This window comes from Manis javanica, chromosome 5 (genome assembly GCF_040802235.1).
Source record: "Manis javanica isolate MJ-LG chromosome 5, MJ_LKY, whole genome shotgun sequence".
Classification (NCBI taxonomy): domain Eukaryota; kingdom Metazoa; phylum Chordata; class Mammalia; order Pholidota; family Manidae; genus Manis; species Manis javanica.
In genome coordinates, this window is record NC_133160.1 from 99420895 (window position 1) to 99443795 (window position 22901).

Here is a 22901-nt window from a genome sequence, read left to right on the forward strand (position 1 = left end):
CTTAGAAGAACTTAGAATTTGAAATGACAAGTTTTAACTGAATCCCACAAATTATTTGACTGTTTTATGGGCTTTAAAATTATCACTGCAATAAAAAATTCCAAGAATTATTAGAAAAAACCTTAACTCTCATTAAAAATTCATAAAGAGAATGTAAAGGTTTTTTCACATGTATAGAAATCAGGAAACTGAAACTTTAGCTTGTGTCTCCTATTTATCTTTTGAATTTGTGTAACATTCTTCTGATACATTTAATAAACTGTTTCTTAAACAAATTTTGTATACAGTAGCAACTGTGAGACATTAATTTAGACCATACCTGGAAGTGGGAATCCAGGTATCATTTCCCAACCATTTGTTTTGTATTAGGAGGTATGAACAGAAAAATAAATATGAATTAGATTAAAAGTTAATTATAGACTTTCATAATGCCATAAAGATCAGAGCTAGATTATGTATATTTTCTTTTTAGGACAGCAAATAGCAAAGTCAACTAGAAGGGTATACTGAGGGGTATACTGAGTAGTCTTGAGGGGAAACAGTGATGTGTAGATGTAGAATTCTCCAGCGAGGAATGAAGTCCTGACTTGTGTATTTGTATATATATATAGATAGGTAGTATATATGTCAAGAAAAGCAAGAACTTATGTTTAGAGACTGAGATTGAAACAATAAAGTACCAAAAATACAACATCAAAAAAAACAACCTGAACACTAAATGATCTTACATCTTAGATCACTTTCTCCATTTATCTGATGTTACTGTAATTTATACTGAAAGAAGTATTCATTAAGTAAAGCCTATTATATATTCTTAAATGAACACTGAATGCCTTGATTCTTGGGAATAAAAGTAAGGACGCTGCAACTTTTAGATTAGCTACTCTCATTGGAAAAACAGAATTAAACATTATTAAACTTTAGAAACGTGTGAATGGAACACAATAGTTTAAAAGGGGATAAATACCCCCAAATCTAAGTGTTTCTCTCTATAAATGAAAGTTACAAGTAACTAATGTTGCACTGTGTTGTATTGTAACTAATTTGCAAGGTATATAATGCAAGGTAACTAATAATTTGTCTATTATTTAAATAATTTAAATATGTTAAACCAACTGTTTATTGGAAGCTTCATAAGATAACTGTGGCAGGGATAGCCCACCGAGAATAACTTCCATATTGATACAGTATCAAAAACATGTTATAAAATATAGGCAACAAAAAATAAGCTGTTATCCTTCAAAATGTAAATGGATATTGAAATAAAATAAACTTAATTGAAGGTGAATGTGGAAAAGAAAGATATTAGTAGTAGTAGTATTTATTAAGTACTACTCAAATGAAAGAATCTTAACCTGGTAATAAAAAAATACATTGGTTAAAAAAAATTGTTTTATAGTGAAATTATAGGAATGTATCCAGCTTTAAATTAGCCTCAATAATTTTATACTGGGATTTTGAATTTCATTGACCAGTATTAATTATCTTATTTCCATCCAAAATCTATACATTTACATCCTAACCTACAGTACCTGAGACTGTGACTGTTTGAAGTTAGGACCAATAAAGGGAAATAACACTTTAAGCAGGTCATATGGGTGGGCTTTAATCTAGTCAAGAGATATTAGGACATAGACAACAGACAAAGGATTACCATGTAAAGATACATAAGAAGGCAATTATCTGGAAGCCAATGAGAAGGGCTTCAGGAAAAATCAAACCTGCCCCCACTGAGATTTTAGAAAATAAATTTCTGCTGATATTTTATTATGGCACCCCACCTCATATAACCAATATTTAGAAAGCAATGAGGCTTGGAAAGGAAGTATATGAGTGCCTAGCACATGACTGTCACCTTTTTTTGTTATGCATTTCTCCCTGTTATTTGAAACCACCTTTCCCAAACTACCTAGCTGTATGAAAAGGTATCAGGTTCTTACATGAGGCAAACACCCTGTCCTTGGTGGATGGTCCAAGATGGGCATCTTAACCACACTGATCATGGCCCTTACACATAGTGAGAAAAGGTTCTATTTGGTGATAGATATTGCAAGATACAAAATCCTGTCAATCACAGGGCTGTTGGATATCAATATACGGTGAAGAGCAGTCAAAGTCTACTTGAAAAATGAAAAATGTCATAGTAGTAGGTCTTCTGGTTCCTAGTTCTAGCAGTTTCTGAGGTCCAAAGTGTATATGACCTTGTCAGGTTGGATTGTTCAACTCTCTTCTGAATTTTTACAGTTAACACATACACCCACAGATTGAAAAATAAAGTTAAAAAAACATTTTATATTTTTAAGCAGAAAATAATTAAAGACTTCACCACTGCTATTTCAACATTTTATTTAAGAAAGTAACACCAACAAAGTGAGCAGATTGTTTGGAAAACATACTACATTATTCTGATTTTATTCATTTTGAGGTAACCCTTGACATTTGAACAAGTAGGGGTTGATTAACCACTGGTCTAGATGAGTTGTTCTTAAATCTACTTATTCTAAATTATCTTGCTTTGATATTTGGCTTACAAAGCAACGTTCTTGTTATTGTAGTAGAGAATCTTTGAAGCTGATGAAACTTCATAATAAAAGAAGAGTAGATGCAGCCACACGGTAACGTACAGAAGAAAAATCAATGTGAACTCATAAACCTAAAAAGAAATATAATTTCCAGGTCTTTCCTTAAAAGAGACCAATAGCAGCAATAGTATTTCTGCCCTCATCAGAACTTACAGGAAATCCAGATACTTCTTGCCCAGGATCCACCAACTAAAAAGAGCCAGCATTCTTTAGTTATTAGGGAAAGAGGGAAAAAGAAAGAAAAAACAGAATCTTTATACAACATCATTTTGTTGCCAGTAAACAAGGTTCATCCAAAAAAAAAAAAAAAAAAACCAGAGGCAGTTTGGAAAGGCTATGAAAAGCAACCTAAATGGCCTCTCCCTAGCTAATCTCTGACATTATGAACATCAAAAAACAATAATCATTATGGCTAAATAAAACAATTTGAGTCTGTCAAAGGCTAAGAGTTCATAAAACTTATACAGAAAAGTTATTAAGGATATAAAGAGGCACTAAACATACACACAAAACACAAATAGGGTAAAATACCTTTAATTTATACTGCTTCCAATAAATAATTAATATATGTGTATTTTCTCTAATCATATGCATGTTTATAATATGAAAATGTGTATTTCTTTACATCTGTGTAAGCAGAAGCGTGTAAGCAAAGTAAGAGCGTCAAAAGTATTTCTGTATCAGGAACAGAAAGGACTGATCAGCACTGATGATCACACATAATAACCAAAGGAAACAAAGCTCAGCATTCAATCAACACTAATGACTGTATTTTTTGTGGAATATCTAGAAGCAGTAACTAAAAAGAAATAGTATCTCATCTCCTGGTAGATAAAAACTTAGCTCAACATAATAAAGATATAAATAATTAAAGTCCATGAGTTTTTAATAATGTTAATATACCAAGCCTATATCATAACAACAGGGAAATTTTTACAAAACACAAACAATTGAAACTTAAAAAGCAAATCATTTTGTGAGGAGACACTAGTATTGCACAAAATTCAAAGCTAGGCTTGAACTTAAATAAATAAAGGCATAAGGGCATATAACAAGTGGGCTTTAACTGTAAAATGAAGTCCAACTTGGCCAGTATCTCGAGTTTGAATCACTTCTGAATGTACAGTAAGATTCAATGACTGAGAAAAAATTATCTAGCCAATAACAGAGAATGTACAAGTTTAAGAGATGACTTTCTTTTATTTTTAAGTCTAGTACAGTTACTAAAGCCTAGGAAAGTGCAAAAACAGATGCAGCTATTTCTGGAGACCCAGGGAAATATGAGAACTTTCACATCAACAAAGTATGAGAGAAAAAAAAAAAAGTAAATTCCTGGTCTCAGCACATTAGTTTCCAGTTTTAGGCTAAGCCTGTGATTTGCTTTGGGATCTTTGCAATATGTATAATTTTCTTCTTGAAAAGTTGCCAAAGCATTGGTAATTGATATTAACCTTGATATTTTAATAATACATTAGGGAGAACTTCAGTATATAAAATTTAATCCAATGTTCAAAGGCTATGTAAAATTGAACTCATATTCTAACTAATTTGTCATTCATATAGATATTGTTTAAAGAGCTGTTTAACTGTAAGGAAATAGTATTTACTAAGTTAATAAGATTAATAAATTAGATGTTAAATCAAGCATAATAATTACAAAGTATTCTCTAGGTAGACATTTAAAAATCTGTCAACAATGTTACTCATGCAATCTCCCCAATGATTTCAACCCATTAAGATTCAACTAAATAATTATTAATAAACTAATTCAAAAATTATTTTTCTGAACTCTAGTGATATAACAATGAACCTAACAGGCGTATTTTATTTCCTCATAGACTTTACAGATAACTGCATTCTAGTAAAGAAATACCAATCATTTTATGAATAAATAAAATACATATCATCATTTATAAATCAGTCTCTTGTGTTTGTTTACTGTGCATCAATTCTCCTGAGCCTAGTTTTTATAAGCTGAAATAAGAAAACAGGATTTCTGAAGCTACAAAGTTGACCAAAAAAAGCTCTGATCACTCCATTAATATGTAACAGTTTCATAAGACCCATTCTTTAAAAAAACCATTAGCTTTACTTGTCTCTTTATTGCAATAAAATAATTATTATGATCTTACTAAAAATAAAAGAAGCTGAGGTATGTCAGCACACAAGGAAGTGAGGCTTAAAAAGAAAGAATTCCATCAAGGGAGATGATTAAATTATTAAAACATTCTTTAATTGTGGTATAAAGATGTTATTAATTGGACTTCTGTATTGTTTAGTCAAAAGACTATCCAAACAGGCTTAACATATCTAAAAGGCATGATAATGAAAGTCCATGAGTTTTTAATAATATTAATATACAAAGTCTATATCATAAAAAGTCCTTGTCTGGACTTTCATAGTTGGTTATGTAATATTTAATTGACATAGAACTGCTCTGATCATTACTTGGTCCAAAAGTGAAGAGATAATTGTTCAAATTAATAAGACATAGACAATCTAGCCTGCATGATTCTAGTCTTTCTACATTATGATTAGGTACTACTAGGATAACATTTATTCTCCACTAGTCTAGTGATAGGATTTCCATAGATTGACCAAAAAGAAAATATTATTTTATTTTTGAAAATGTATGATGTAGCTATTGAACATGACCATCAGATAAACTTCCCTGTGTGAGTCTAAAAACACATTCTGAAACTTGCCTTACTATTTATTCTATTTGCTTTTTACTTGGTAAAAAAGATAAAGTCCACTGAGTAAATGTCCTTCAATAATTCCTAGACTCCAGAATGATAAATTACAAGAATTGTAAAAAAAAAAAAAAAATGAGAGATGTAAAAGTGACAAGGTACACACATAATCAAAAACAAGCATCAGAATAGGTTGGGTACAAACAATTTGATAAAAGTTGAGCATCTGTGCACATCTATATATGCATGCATAAATAATGCAGAGAAGAGAATACACCATACATGCATATATTTTTAATGATATGATCTCAATGCTATTTCTTAGAAAGAGAATTTAACAAAACAGTACTTTATAATTACTGCTCTGTGGATAGTTATTTCGTTTTGATTTACTGATTTAGTGAAGAAAATATACTCAATCATTACAATAGAGTTACCTTCACCTTTTGACATGGCAGCCATAAAGTATTTCCAAACAGAGCTTGCTCTTAAGTACTGATTTACTTTATGGATTTGTGTAGCCAGAAATATATTTTTAATAAATGTTTTCAAAAATTTGTCTTAATTTTATCAGTCCTTATTTCTAAGACTTTCCAAAAGTCCAAAAGCAGACATTTTGCAAAGATGAATTGTGATCTTATGTTGTTCATTAAAATGTGGTATTATAAATATATGCAAAGGAGAATATTTTAAGTATTGTGCATTTTTGTGTGTTTAAATGTGAAATATTAGCAAAATGAAATTGCTAAAGCTATGCCCAGAGTTGCTAATTCTTCCTTTTATACTAATAAAAGGTAAGTGGTTCTGTTAAGTTATTCCAAGTAGCACAGTACTAAAATACAATAATTTAAATATCATGGTAAAATGTTTCACTTTTAGTGAACATTTATATGGAGTCATAGAACCATAGATTTTACATGGATTTTGAACTTATATCTGAATTTATATATAATTTAAAATTAAACTTTGAACACTTTCATAATTAATTTTATTATTAATAAAATTAGAAAACTAGGTGATGTAAATATATTACACAATTGGCAAACTTCATAATTTAAAATTAAAATTCAATGATTACTGTTACCTCAAAAATACACTTATCCTAGTCATTGTTTAAAACATGAAGAAGGAGGCAGAGCCAGGATGGCGGAGTGAGTAGAGCAGTGGAAATCTCCTCCCAAAAACATATAGAGCTATGAAAATATAACAAAGAAAAATCTTCCTAAAATAGAGACCACAGGACACAGGACAACATCCAGACCACATCCACGCCTGCAAGAACCCAGCACCTTGCGAAGGGGGTAAGATACAAGCCTCGGCCAGTGGGACGCAAGCGCCCCTCCCCCAAGCTCCCGGCGGTTGGAAAGAAACCGCAGCGGGTTTTTTTTTGGCGAGTGCTTTTTGGAAGCCTTAAAGAGACAGGGCCCCCGTTGCTAGGGAGGCAGGGTGGCGGGACCGGTGAGCAGGTGCCTGGGACTGGCACCTGAGGACAAAGAATATCCTGTGTCTTTCCCTGCGGGACTGGTGGGCGGGTGCCTGAGACTGGCACCTGAGGACGGAGGAAATCGTGCGTTTTTCCCCTTTTTTTTTTCTCTTTTTGGCAAGTGCCTTTTGGAAGCCTTAAAGGGACAGGGACCCTGGTGCTAGGGAGGCAGGGCGGCGGAACTGGTGAGCGGGTGCCTGGGACCAGCACCTGAGGACAAAGAATATCCCACGTTTTTCCCTGCGGGACCGGTGGGCAGGTGCATGAGACCGGCACCTGAGGACGGAGGAAATCGCGCGCTTTTCCCCTTTTTTTTCTCTTTTTGGTGAGCGCTTTTTGGAAGCATTAAAGGGACAGGGACACCGGTGCTAGGGAGGAAGGGCGACAGGACTGGTGAGTGGGTGCCTGGGACCGGCGCCTGAGGACAAAGAATATCCAGCGTTTTTCCCTGCGGGACCGGTGAGAGGGTGCCTGAGACCGGCACCTGAGGACAGAGGAAATCGCGCGTTTTTCTACTTTTTTTTTCTCTTTTTGGTGAGTGCTTTTTGGAAGCCTTAAAGGGAGGCAGGACGGTGGGACTGGTGAGCGGGTGCCTGGGACCGGCGCCTGAGGACAAAGAATATAGTGCGTTTTTCCCTGCGGGACAGGTGGGTGGGTGCTTTTTGGAAGCCATGAAGGGACAGGGACCCTGGTGCTAGGGAGACAGGGCAGCAGGACCAGTGAGCGGGTGCCTGGGACCGGCGCCTCAGGACCAAAAAAAAAAAAAAATCATGTGTTTTTTTCCTTTTTTTTTTTTTTCTTCTGTTCCCTCTCTCATTGTTGCTGTTGTTGTTTTGGTTTGGAGAGTGCTTTTTGGAAGTCTCAAAGGGGCAGGAGAGGTCACTTAGACCAGAGGCAGGGAATCTGGGGATCTCTGGGCACTCTAACCCCCTGAGCAGCAGGGAGCACAGAGGCCCCTTACGGAGATAAATAGCCTCCCGGACGCTCCCCCTCAACAGGGCTCCACCATTTTGGAGGAGCAGCCCCAGCCAGGCCACGCCCACAGCAACGGCGGAGATAAACCCAAAAGCAACTGGGCAGGAAGCAGAAGCCCTGTCTGCGCACAGCTGCCCAGCACAAGCCACTAGAGGTCCCTATTCTCCCAGGAGAGGAAGGTCACAAACCAACAAGAAGGAAAGCTCTCCCAGCTGTCACTTGAACCAGCTCTGTAAACTATCTCTATCACAATGAAAAGGCAAAACTACAGGCAGACAAAGATCACAGAGACAACACCTGAGAAGGAGACAGACCTAACCAGTCCTCCTGAAAAAGAATTCAAAACAAAAATCATGAACATGCTGACAGAGATGCAGAGAAAAATGCAAGAGCAATGGGATGAGATGCAGAGAAAAATGCAAGAGCAGTGGGATGAAGTCCGGAAGGAGATCACAGATGTCAGGAAGGAGATCACAGAAGGGAAACAATCCCTGGAAGGATTTATAAGCAGAATGGATAAGATGCAAGAGGCCATTGAAAGAATAGAAGCCAGAGAACAGGAACGTATAGAAGCTGACATAGAGAGAGATAAAAGGATCTCCAGGAATGAAACAACACTAAGAGAACTGTGTGACCAAGCCAAAAGGAATAATATTCGTATTATAGGGATACCAGAAGAAGAAGAAAGAGGAAAAGGGATAGAAAGTCTCTTTGAAGAAATAATTGCTGAAAACTTCCCCAAACTGGGGGAGGAAATAATCAAACAGACCAGAACCCCCAACAGAAAGGATCCAAGGAGGACAACAGCAAGACACATAGTAATTAAAATGGCAAGGATAAAGGACAAGGAAAGAGTTTTAAAGGCAGCTAGAGAGAAAAAGGTCACCTATAAAGGAAAACCATCAGGCAAACATCAGACTTCTCGACAGAAACCCTACAGGCCAGAAGAGAATGGCATGATATACTTAATGCAATGAAACAGAAGGGCCTTGAACCAAGGATACTGTATCCAGCACGACTATCATTTAAATATGATGGCGGGATTAAACAATTCCCAGACAAGCAAAAGCTGAGGGAATTTGCTTCCCACAAACCACCTCTACAGAGCATCCTACAGGGACTGATCTAGATGGGAGCACCCCTAAAAAGAGCACAGAACAAAACACCCAACATATGAAGAAGGGAGGAGGAGGAATAAGAAGGGAGAGAAGAAAAGAATCTCCAGACAGTGTATATAACAGCTCAATAAGCGAGCTAAGTTAGGCAGTAAGATACTAAAGAGGCTAACCTTGAACCTTTGGTAACCACGAATCTAAAGCCTGCAATGGCAATAAGTACATATCTCTCAATAGTCACCCTAAATGTAAATGGACTTAATGCACCAAACAAAAGACATAGAGTAATAGAATGGAAAAAATAGAAAGACCCATCTATATGCTGCTTACAAGAAACTCACCTTAAACCCAAAGATAAGCATAGACTAAAAGTCAAGGGATGGAAAAACATATTTCAGGCAAACAACAGTGAGAAGAAAGCAGGGGTTGCAGTACTAATATCAGACAAAATAGACTTCAAAACACAGAAAGTAACAAGAGATAAAGAAGGATACTACATAATGATAAAGGGCTCAGTCCAACAAGAGGATATAACCATTCTAAATATATATGCACCCAATACAGGAGGACCAGCATATGTGAAGCAAATACTAACACAACTAAAGAGGGAAATAGACTGCAATGCATTCATTGTAGGAGACTTCAACACACCACTCACCCCAAAGGATAGATCCACCGGGCAGAAAATAAGTAAGGACACACAGGCACTGAACAACACACTAGAACAGATGGACCTAATAGACATCTATAGAACTTTACATCCAAAAGCAACAGGATATACATTCTTCTCAAGTGCACATGGAACATTCTCCAGAATAGACCACATACTAGCTCACAAAAAGAGACTCAGTAAATTCCAAAATATTGAAATTCTACCAACCAATTTTTCAGACCACAAAGGTATAAAACTAGAAATAAATTCTACAAAGAAAACAAAAAGGCTCACAAACACATGGAGGCTTAACAACATGCTACTAAATAATCAATGGATCAATGAACAAATCAAAATAGAGATCAAAAATTACACAGAAACAAATGACAACAACAACACTAAGCCCCAACTTCTGTGGGATGCAGTGAAAGCAGTCTTGAGAGGAAAGTATATTGCAATCCTGGCACACTTGAAGAAGGAAGAACAATCCCAAATGAATAGTCTAACATCACAATTATCAAAACTGGAAAATGAAGAACAAATGAGGCTTAAAGTCAGCAGAAGGAGGGATATAATAAAGATAAGAGAAGAAATAAACAAAATTGAGAAGAATAAAACAATAGCAAAAATCAACGAAACCAAGAGCTGGTTCTTCGAGAAAATAAACAAAATGGATAAGCCTCTAGCCCAACTTATTAAGAGAAAAAGAGAATCAACACAAATCAACATAATCAGAAATGAGAATGGAAAAATCATGACAGACTCCACAGAAATACAAAGAATTATTAAAGACTACTATGAAAACCTATATGCCAACAAGCTGGAAAACCTAGAAGAAATGGACAACTTCCTAGAAAAATACAACCTCCCAAGACTGACCAAGGAAGAAACACAAAAGTTAAACAAACCAATTACGAGCAAAGAAATTGAAACAGTAATCAAAAAACTACCTAAGAACAAAACCCCGGGGCCGGACGGATTTACCTCAGAATTTTATCAGACACACAGAGAAGACATAATACCCATTCTCCTTAAAGTGTTCCACAAAATAGAAGAAGAGGGAATACTCCCAAACTCATTCTATGAAGCCAACATCACCCTAATACCAAAACCAGGCAAAGACCCCACCAAAAAAGAAAATTACAGAAAAATATCCCTGATGAATGTAGATGCAAAAATACTCAATAAAATATTAGCAAACAGAATTCAACAGTATATCAAAAGGATCATACACCATGACCAAGTGGGGTTCATCCCAGGGATGCAAGGATGGTACAACATTCGAAAATCCATCAACATCATCCACCACATCAACAAAAAGAAAGACAAAAACCACATGATCATCTCCATAGATGCTGAAAAAGCATTTGACAAAATACAACATCCATTCATGATAAAAACTCTCAGCAAAATGGGAATAGAGGGCAAGTACCTCAACATAATAAAGGCTATATATGATAAACCCGCAGCCAGCATTATACTGAACAGCGAGAAGCTGAAAGCATTTCCTCTGAGATCGGGAACCAGACAGGGATTCCCACTCTCCCCACTGTTATTTAACATAGTACTGGAGGTCCTAGCCATGGCAATCAGACAAAACAAAGAAATACAAGTAATCCAGATTGGTAAAGAAGAAGTTAAACTGTCACTATTTGCAGATGATATGATACTGTACATAAAAACCCCTAAAGACTCCACTCCAAAACTACCAAAACTGATATCGGAATACAGCAAAGTTGCAGGATACAAAATTAACACACAGAAATCTGTAGCTTTCCTATACACTAACAATGAATCAATAGAAAGAGAAATCAGGAAAACAATTCCATTCACCATTGCATCAAAAAGAATAAAATACCTAGGAATAAACCTAACCAAAGAAGTGAAAGACTTATACTCTGAAAACTACAAGTCACTCTTATGAGAAATTAAAGTGGACACTAACAAATGGAAACTCATCCCATGCTCATGGCTAGGAAGAATTAATATCGTCAAAATGGCCATCCTGCACAAAGCAATATACAGATTTGATGCAATCCCTCTCAAATTACCAGCAACATTCTTCAATGAATTGGAACAAATAATTCAAAAATTCATATGGAAACACCAAAGACCCCGAATAGCCAAAGCAATCCTGAAAAAGAAGAATAAAGTAGGGGGGATCTCACTCCCCAACTTCAAGCTCTACTACAAAGCCATAGTAATCAAGACAATTTGGTACTGGCACAAGAACAGAGCCACAGACCAGTGGAACAGATTAGAGACTCCAGAGATTAACCCAAACATATTTGATCAATTAATATATGATAAAGGAGCCATGGACATACAATGGCAAAATGACAGTCTCTTCAACAGATGGTGCTGGCAAAACTGGACAGCTACATGTAGGAGAATGAAACTGGACCATTGTCTAACCCCATATACAAAGGTAAACTCAAAATGGATCAAAGACCTGAATGTAAGTCATGAAACCATTAAACTCTAGGAAAAAAACATAGGCAAAAACCTCTTAGACATAAACATAAGTGACCTCTTCTTGAACATATCTCCCCGGGCAAGGAAAACAACAGCAAAAATGAGCAAGTGGGACTACATTAAGCTGAAAAGCTTCTGTACAGCGAAAGACACCATCAATAGAACAAAAAGAACCTTACAGTATGGGAGAATATATTTGAAAATGACAGATCCGATAAAGGCTTGACATCCAGAGTATATAAAGAGCTCACACACCTCAACAAACAAAAAACAAATAACCCAATTAAAAAATGGGCAGAGGAACTGAACAGACAGTTCTCTAAAAAAGAAATACAGATGCCCAACAGACACATGAAAAGATGCTCCACATCGCTAATTATCAGAGAAATGCAAATTAAAACTACAATGAGGTATCACCTCACACCAGTAAGGATAGCTGCCATCCAAAACACAAACAACAACAAATGTTGGCGAGGCTGTGGAGAAGGGAGAACCCTCCTACACTGCTGGTGGGAATGTAAATTAGTTCAACCATTGTGGAAAGCAGTATGGAGGTTCATCAAAATGCTCAAAACAGAGCTACCATATGACCCAGGAATTCCACTCCTAGGAATTTACCCTAAGAACGCAGCTATCAAGTTTGAGAAAGACCGATGCGCCCCTATGTTTATCGCAGCACTATGTACAATAGCCAAGAATTGGAAGCAACCTAAATGTCCATCGGTAGATGAATAGATAAAGAAGATGTGGTACGTATACACAATGGAATACTACTCAGCCATAAGAAGTGGAAAAATCCAACCATTTGCAGCAACATGGATGGAGCTGGAGAGTATTATGCTCAGTGAAATAAGCCAAGTGGAGAAAGAGAAATACCAAATGATTTCACTCATTTGAGGAGTATAGGAACAAAGGAAAAACTGAAGGAAAAAAAACAGCAGCGGAATTACAGAACCCAAAAATGGACTAACAGGTACCAATGGGAAAGGAACTGGGGAGGATGGGTGGGCAGGGAGGGATAAGGGGGGGGAAGAAGAAGGTGCATATTAAGATTAGCATGCATGGGGGGGAGGGAGAAAGGGCAGGGTGGGCTGCACAACACAGAGAGGACAAGTAGTGACTCTACAACATTTCGCTAAGCTGATGGACAGTAACCGTAATGTGGTTGTTAGGGGGTACCTGATATAGGGGAGAGCATAGTAAACATAGTATTCTTCATGTAAGTGTAGATTAAAAATTTAAAAAAAAAAAGAAAGAAAGAAAGAAAGAAAAGGGGGATTACTCTTTGATATGATAAAACTATTGGTAAATCAAAGATCAACGCATGGTTTAAATATCCTTAATGTTGATCACTTAAAGGGTGTCAGATGATCAGCTATGGAGATACTCTTTTCTGATAATATTCCTTTCTCTTACAAAAAAAAAAAAAAAAAAAAAAGCAGTTACTGTGTGCTGACCTCCAATGAGTTCTGCACAGTGGTATAGAGGGCATGTCAAAGTGTGGGCAAAGGGTCTGTTTGTTTCTACGCAGAAGATCAAGGCCTAGCTTGGATACCCAGAAAATGAACTAAGATACGATATGAGGAGGAGCTTCCGGCATCAGCACACTCTGGAGGACTTGTGCCAGGGGGATGATCATCAAAAAGCCTCCACAGGAATCCGGACGATGCTGCAGTTGTGGCTGCATCCAGCCCACCGTCTCCTGGACTTGCCATAGGAATGAGGAGGGAGATATCTAGGCTGGCATGTGCATACAGTGAGACAACGAATTTGACCGGATCTGTACTGTTGGAACTAAACCAGGAGTTGGGAGGGGTGCAAGTTGTAGCACTCCAAAATCTCATGATTATAGACTATCTATGGTTAAAAGAACATATGGGATGTGAACAGATCCCAGAAATGGGCTGCTTTAATTTGTCTGATGGTTCAAGTACAGTTGGACAATATCCATCATATCATAGATAAATTTTCACAAATGCCTAGGGTGCCTAAATGGTTTTCTTGGCTTCACTGGAGATGGATGGTAATTATAGATTTGCTTTGTTTATGTCACCGTATTCCTATTATGTTAATATGTGTGTGCAAATTAGTTAGTAGTTTAAAACCTATACATACTTAAGGTACTATACAAGAAGATACGTCAAAGAAATAATCAATCATCCCATGTTTCCTTCATATGCTACATCTATAGCTTTTCTTCTTCCTTCCTAATTACAACCCTTAAATAGAATTCATGCCTCATATCGAATTTACCGAGTATCATAATTCCTCCAGGTGGTAAAGATACCTCGAGACAAGTGCTGGGCATAGAAGCCACAGGGCATAAATCTGCAAAGAAGTAAAAAGCTAACCTTTGCAAACAATATGGCTTCTCTCTCACTTACCAACTTTACATTTCCCTGATTGGCCCCGGAAGATGACTGGTTAGCCAGAGACGGGTAAGATTCCTCAAGGGAGGAACAACCTAAGACAGGCACAGTTGCAGGGGGGCCATCAGGTGAGAATTTGGGGATCAACAGAGGTGAGGCTCAGAACCTCACCCCCCCTGCTTTGAGAGAAATCTTCTGCATCCGTGGATGTCTTGCTGCCCTTGTCTAGCCTGGATTAATACTTAGTCCATAGGCACACACCTGATCATCTGATCATCTACATTTGCCCTCTTACAGCACTAAACTATGTTTTCTACCTTTATCTTGCATCTACCTACCACTTCAGCATTTTATTAAAAATAAAAATAATAATAATAATGGAGAAATGTGGGATCAACATATAAATCAAATACAAAAATCAAACGAATATTCATATTTGACCTGATTGTTTATAGGTCATAATGCGTGATCAAAACCGAAAGTTTCTGTGATGTGATGAATGCCCTTGTACTGTTCACCATGTAAGAATTTACTCACTATGTAATAATTCGTTCACCATGTAAGAACTTGTTCGTTATGCTTCAGAAGATTGGAAACTGACGAGAATTAGGCTTGAGATGGATTAATGATTGTACATTGAGCATTGACCCCCCTATACTGAATTTTATTGTTGTTAACAACCATTTGATCAATAAATATGAGAGATGCCCTCTCAAAAAAAAATATAATAATGTCTTTGGTGATTCTATTTTCATGACAAAGGGGGAACAGTGACACATATACCATCTCTTTGACTCTAAACCTTACTACATCTGTTTGTGCCATTGTCAACAAAGCAATACAAATAAATAATCTTTATCAGATGGTCTTAACTCCCATAACAGCAAAATCTATGCAATAAAATACAATTACACTATGTGTAATTGGCTTGAGATGAACATGATAATGTGGAAAAAGTGCTATAACAAAATATTTGAAATTCTGGTAAAGAAGTATCATTATTTCTAGCCTTAATTTTCCTGTGTACCAGGGAAATTGAGCATTCCATAGTTATGAAGTATACTTCATTATGTCCTAATCAGTGCCCATGTCAACTTTTGCCAAAAACCATTCTGATTCTTCTATTTTCACATATATTCTTTCTACACTCTACTCTGAGATTACTCTCATAAAAGTATTTAAATGCATTCCCTCACTGCCTAACACGTGAAAAGATGTGAAGGTGTATGTCTACAGAATAAGTACTAATTCCTGTGTCATTCAACCCTACAATATATCTTTCTACCTCTCCAAAATTGCTTCCTAAAAACTTATTACAACCAGACGTATTTACAGATTGTTTTCTGAAAATGCCATTTGCACTTCTTTCATTGCAGTGAGTCTATCTCTTTGCCCCAAATACCTAAAGAGCAAATACAAGGTAACATAGTTATACTTTATTGTATCACAGACAATTTTTTACAACACTACTTACAACAGGTGATAAAAAAATGTTTCTTGATAATGACAGGAAAATTTAAAAGTTTTTCTCCATAAACTCCTTTTATGTGTCTCATGGAACATAAGACCACCAATTGTACTCACCCTAAGCAGAATATTTTGCTTAAGAAATAATACAGACTATTCATTGTACTTCCTGCCAGAGAAGAACATAAATGACTGTCTCACTCTTTATACTAAGTCTGAGTAGACAGGTCTAGTGCTTTCAGAACCTCTAGTGTTGTATAATTGTAGTGTATGGAAAATAATGTATCATTTGATTAATAATATTTACGATATTACAATAATATCTCACCTAATTACCTGAAAATGAGGGGTCTTACTGCCAAACTATTTTGATAAAGAACAGTGCTGTTCTTTATAGAACAGCAAATTTTTAAAAACTATCATATTTTTTGAGGAAAACATATTATCCAGTAAAAGCACCAATGAGTAATGCACAGGAATGTTTAAGGACTCTAAATGTTAGTCCGACATTAGTTTAGATTCTTAGAATTTCTGTTTTTCTTCTTTAAACTGTCACTTTCGGTTCACTGGAAATTCTTAATTTTCACTGCTATCAGTGTATATGGCTCTGAAATTGTATGAGTCTCCAATCGTTTTACTATTCCAATATATGCTAAATTTGGAATTTGCCAAAAAAAAAGTAATATGTAAACTAGTTAAACCCATGAAAATAATGTTAATGATAAAGCAAAATCAATAGCAGGTCTAGTGAAAAATGGGTATTTTTAGGCACAGATTTCCTATAATTAAGCCTCAGGTTTTTTCTAGGCTTACCTTTGTGTATAGGTGTTGCATAAATGGAAGTTTCCAGCCAGAACTTCTCACCTGGCCCTGATAGTAATATCCATATAAGGGTCTGTTTGCAGATCAATGGGATGTTTACCAGAGAAGAGCCACAGGTTAAATCCAGGACAAGGGGTGGAGAGTACCAGGATTCTCTTCTCCCCCTGTTGCTGGTACATAAATGGTCAGGTGCCCACCAGCCACCAGGGACCTGCCCATGGAGTTCCCCCACCAAAGGGGTGGAAACAGCATGAGCTGCAGTCGGAGATGGAGGATTTGGGAGTGCACCGTGAGAGAGACTGAGCTGTGAGAAATAAAAACCTTTTCTCCAATCTCTCACCCTTGTATTCCTTAGATGTCATTAGATTTGTAAGAAACTTGCCCTGGGTGGGGTACCTCCTTTCCTCTGAGTCACAACAGGACACTATGGAATTGATGAATATTTCATAGATTTATACATTAAAAATTATCATAATTTTATTTCTAAAATAGGAATCAAATATATCCAATGATACTTATTGTATCAATCTTGCATTAGAAAACACAATATAGTAGGAAATCTGAAAGACTGGGATTGATGAACCAGATTTCTAACTGACATCTAGCCACCAAGTCAGTTCTGTGAACTGAAGCAAATCATAATCGTCCTGATGTTCTTCCATGAAATGATTAGAATATTCTCTGTAAATTCATCCAAATCTAAAATGTTAAAATCTGTAAGACAACTATGAGCTTCTTTCCCATGATTGAATACTACGCAGAGTTAGCCAAACTTCAAAGTCTAAGGGAACAAGTCCCCAAAACAGCTCTTAACTTCTGATACCAACAGCAAGTTTGGAGTGATCACAAAATCACCATCATACAATATTTCACTGGAAGGACTACAGAATTCACTGGAAGCTATACTCACAGTTATGATTTATTACAGAGAAAGGGTACAGGTCAAAAATCAGCCAAAGGAGATGCATGGAGATGCATGCAAAGCTTTCCTCATACACATGATGTATTCTTCTCCAGCACTGATATGTGACAAAACATGGGGAGTATTGTCCCCGAGAGAAGCTCACTCAAGATTCAGTGTCCAGTGTATTTATGAGGCTTCATTACATATGAATGATTGATTGCCTACATGATTAATCTCAGCCTCCAGACTGTCTGATACCAAATGACCTGAAGTTTCCACCCTAAAGCTTATGGTTAGACATTCTGGTATGGCCAGACCCACCCTAAGACTGTTAGGTGTATCCAGCCCATCCTAGGATCCCTCTAAACAAAGGCACCCCTGTCAGGGATAATACAAATAACCTCTCAGAAGCCAGTGGCAAAGGCCAGACCTCTTTTGGGGCAAGGCCAATTCTTCATTACATATTTACATGTTTTCATAGATAGTGCATGACTTGTGATCTCATTTAGTTTTAAATTTATTCAATCCTAAATACAAAAAGAAGTATGTCATATATGTCATACGACTTTTCCTATATTTTGTTCGATTCCAGAGCCATATCTGTAGCTATGAAGTATGGGTTTTTTTTCTAATTGGTGCTTATAGTTTAATATTGCATAAACAAGTAATTCCCTAAGATAACATATACTGAAATGTTGTATGGGTTAACGATTTATTGGTTATTTTTTACATATTTTCCCAAAATTTTCCATATTGCACACATAATTCTGGTAAAAAAAATGATTTATTCCTTTTTCAACAGCATTTATTGAAGGTTTACCAACTGCCATGAACAGTACTAAATTCCAAACTATGAATGAGAGAGAAAAGTCTCCTAGACAATAAATATACAAATACACAATATACAGGACAATTTCAACTACTAAAAAATGTTATTTAAAATTCGATTAATGTATTTACTGGCTGTGGAAGGCAGTTACTTCACATGAGGTGGGCAGGGAAGGCCTTTCTAAAGGTGTCATTAGGGCTGAATCATGAATGAGAGACAGCCATATGAAGTGAAAATCAGAAGGAAAAACACTGTCAGCAGAGGAAACAGTATAAGCTAACCATCTGAGTGGGTATGTGCGTGGTATGTCAGCGGGGCAGAGAGAAGGCTATGGAATGGTTGGAGCACACAGGGGAGGCAAGAGTGGGGCAATAGTTCAGAGAGTTAGGCAGTCCAGGTTTCTTGATAATACCTTTCAAGCAAGTAAGGAACCTGGAAATCATTGGAAAATGACATGCATAAATATACATTCGAGGAAAATCATCTTGCCCACTCTGCCAAGAATTAATTGTAAGAAAATACTTTCTAATGAATCCTAACAGCCAGATAGACATGCATTTTTTATGGATAAAAAACTTGAGGGTTAGAAAAATAAAATAACTTGCATAAGACAAAAAAACTGAAAAGTATCAGAACCAAGATTCAAACATATTTGTCTGAAGAATTAAGAGTTTCTAAACTAAGTTTCCCTTCACATGTGAGTACTGTGTCTGTGTATGTAAGTGCTCCATGAAGAAAATGAAGCTTATCCTCTCAAATACCAAGAACTATATTTTTTAAAGGCTATTAGTATTTTACTAGATGTTTAGACATAAGTGAACATGTATAGCTTTGTAAAAGAGGTATAGGCCAATTTGCTTAACACTTCCCAAATGGGTATGCTCCCATTTTTGCTGTTTTCAATGGAATCTCAAAAAAGTTAATTAACCTTTTTGAGCCATGATTCACTTTTCTCTAAAATGAGGACAAGCACCCCTAATAATCTACCTTACCTATCTAATTCCTTTCACATATAAATGATCCTTTACTATGTTTGATGTTTAAAAAAGTTTAACCTTTCAAATTTTGCTTGACATTTTCTTTCCTTTTCATAGTTACAAAATGAACCAAATTTATGTCTTTTATTAGCACTTTCATCAAGGTGCAACTAATGTTCAAATCCCTTTATGAAGGCTCCCTCACGTTCACATGGTTAACATTAATTTGTGTTAACCATATGAATCACTAACATTAATTTTTTCCCATGACATTATTTTTTAAGTAATTATGGCATATTTACTCTCCATTCACAGCTTCTACAACACTTAATACAGATCTGAATATATTAAAAATTAAATCAATCAATTTGTATTGAGAACCTTCTGCATGTCAGGTATTGTACAAGTAATGAATGCATGGTCGTCAATTTTGAACTTGTTGAATAGAACAGTGTCATACATAAATTAGAGCATTTTCTGACTTAATGGGAAATCCTTAGTTATTTAAATATTTTTTGTATTTCATTTGTTATAAGTATCCTATTGGAGCTATTTTGGAAATCAATATAATTACACATACTGAATCTTTTTCATCTGAATGTTCTTAATATTACGATACAAAGGCAGGAGTAGCACACTGCAAGAAATTGCAGAGCACTTTTTTTTTCTTATAAAATTAGAACCTCCTATTGATTTGAAATACTAATTTATATTCCTTTATGTAGTGGAAAAATTGTATTTCAAGGATTAAAATAAAAACAGTGTTACATCACCCAAGAACAAACATTTCAGCAATATTAATATATGGACATAACTAGTTTAGAAGTCTTTAGTGCTTATAGAGATCTATAAAGATACACAATCCTAATTCCTATTATATAAAGGATTAGTTTAAAACATGCTGTTGAGATATACTCTGTAATAAAAACACATATGGTCATAAAATAACTATATCCATTGTTAAAAAGTAAACCACAATCCCCAGAGGAAGTCACCTGTGCTAGGCCAAGTCACCAAGCTGGGGCTGTCTACCCTAATTTCAGCTTTAAGCTCTCCCAGAAATGTAGTGCTAAAAAGTCAATAAGGAATTTTCTGGTCAGCACCAATGAGGTACTCTGTCACATGAACTTTCTTCATCCCCCAAAAAGAGGATAGGTAATCTGCATGATAAGGTCCCTTTTCTTTCCACATAAGGGTGGGTGACCTTGCCTAAAATAATCCCTTCTTTTCTTTCGCTAATAACTTTTTGCTCTACCCTCCTGTCTATTAAAAATCTTCCATTTTGTACGACTCCTCTGAGCATCTCTTTACTTGCTAGATTGGATGCTGCCTGCCTCATGAATCACTTAATAAACCCAATTAAATCTCAATTAGATCTTCAAATTTTCTCAGTTGAATTTTGTTTTTTAACAAAGAAATATCAAGTACATGCCAATATTAATTTCATCTAAAAATGTAAAAAACAAGAAAATATCATACGGGTGCAAATCAGAAATATAATTGTAGATGAGATTGTAGATGAGAACCAAGCCAGAACAGAATTGGTTCACTTCTTCATTTTGGCATGTTTTCTAACTTGTTTATTTGGTATAAATATTTTCAAATGAATTTATTCATCCCTCTAGTTAAAGCAATGTAAAAAGTCGACAAATATTTTTCTTTTACCTAAATCACCTGCAGAATTAAGATAAAATTGGAATTTTATCCTGTCCAAACATTCAAATCAGTTTTTACTACTTATAACTAGACTACAAAGACTTCCAAGTAAATGAACTGATGTATAATTAATAGCAATCTAGTTCAAAATCCATCAATATAAAATCAATTCACTTTTATTAACATATAAATTATGAAATTTCTAATGTAATAATTGAAGGTATATAAATAATAATGTTAAAAAATAATAAGTTTAGAGAAGCATCAATTAAACAAAAATTTTAAATGAAATTATAGTTGCTTTACAATACAATATTACTTTAAATCTGTTTTTACCTCTGGCAATTCATTTTCCTTTCATTCTTATGATTATAGAATAAGATTTATTTTTATGACCATTACCCTAAAATACATTAAGTGCACTTTCCCTTTCTTTTTTTCCCCCCTTCATAGTAACAGTATTATTACATTTGTGAAATAAAGTGACCATTATTTATTCCATGTAGACCATGATATTTTGGGGTGTGAAAATACTTTTTAATAAAAGTTAATGCAGTTACATCTTAATTTCCTTACATTTTATAAATACACACACCTATATACAATACAAAATAGTATGAAATCAGCCTTTGTATTTTTTATGAAGCCCTTGTTTTTGCCATTATCCTATAAAACATAATATTGTTTTTTAAGGGACTCAAGACTTTTCACATATGTTTCATAAATTTTAGTAAAGTCCTGGGGAATAATGAAATTAAAAGTCTTTTCTTTCTTAAAGAAATTCAGGATTTTAAAATGAAGTCCTACTTGGTTGGTCTCTTCTGCCCTAAATCTTCTGCACACTAACTACCACACAGTTACACAATGGTGGCCAGATTTAAGACTGGTTACCCGGATGTGCTTTTAGGCCACAGCTGCCTTACCCTCATATAACAATCCTTGTACATAGAAGGCACATGTTTTATCATTGTTAGTGTCTCTGCTCCTACTTCACTTTTTGAAGACACTACTCTGGCTTGGTCAACAGTCCTAGGAGCCATCAGTGCCCAACTCCCTGGGCTGGGCTTGATCGCTTCCATTTTGTTCTCACATCACTTATGCTCACTTCTGTTTTAGCACTGCCCTGCATTCACATCAGTTTCTGAATTATTTGTTGTCGCTATTGTACTGTGAATTCTTTGGAAGCATGGGGAAGGGGCACAAAGCCTCCCACTTTTTGAATGAACTGGCTATTTATCAGATGTCTGTCCCTAAGGAGTTCACTCCATCATAAATGAAACTCTGATTCTCATCTAGAAAATGGAGATTAGAAATGGTTGTCAAAAGTTTTAAAGACAATGACAATTTTTCCTCGTATGGCTAGATTCAGGTAATGAAACTTTAAATTCCTTGAAATATTTTCAGAAAATATAAGAGAAGTATATTTCAAAAGAGATTCCAATGAAACAATGAAATAATTTGAATAATTATAAAAATCAAAGAATTTAAATGTACTCTGGGTGGTAACAGCAATATCGATTGAAGTTAAATGTTGCATCTTTCCACATATAAAAGGCAGACATTAAAAAATTAATATAAATCAATATGAAGACACAAATAGTAATAAATCAAGTGCCTTGAACATAAAGATCATTAATTATTTAACAATTAATACCTTTTAAAATTTACCAAAATTAGTATCTAAACTTTTATTTAATTTGTGTTTATTTTTATAAGAGGAAAGGGATCCATTTTTATCATTTTCTTACTTCAGCTTCTTCATACATTTGCTCTATAAAGGATTACTTCTCTTTTGGTAACCAATTTCTGAGATATTCAGAATGTTTGTCACAACTACAGTACTTTTATTATAATTCTGAGACTATCTCCCATTCATGTACCATGTTATATATATCCCAATTT

At 35.5% G+C, this 22901-nt stretch overlaps 1 protein-coding gene across 8 annotated transcripts in view; it reads right to left on the reverse strand.

Moving 5' to 3' along the window:
- CCSER1 (coiled-coil serine rich protein 1) overlaps nt 1-22901 on the reverse strand; it is a 1413823-nt gene that overhangs the window by 1150020 nt on the left and 240902 nt on the right. The gene's annotated exons all lie outside the window — the stretch shown is intronic.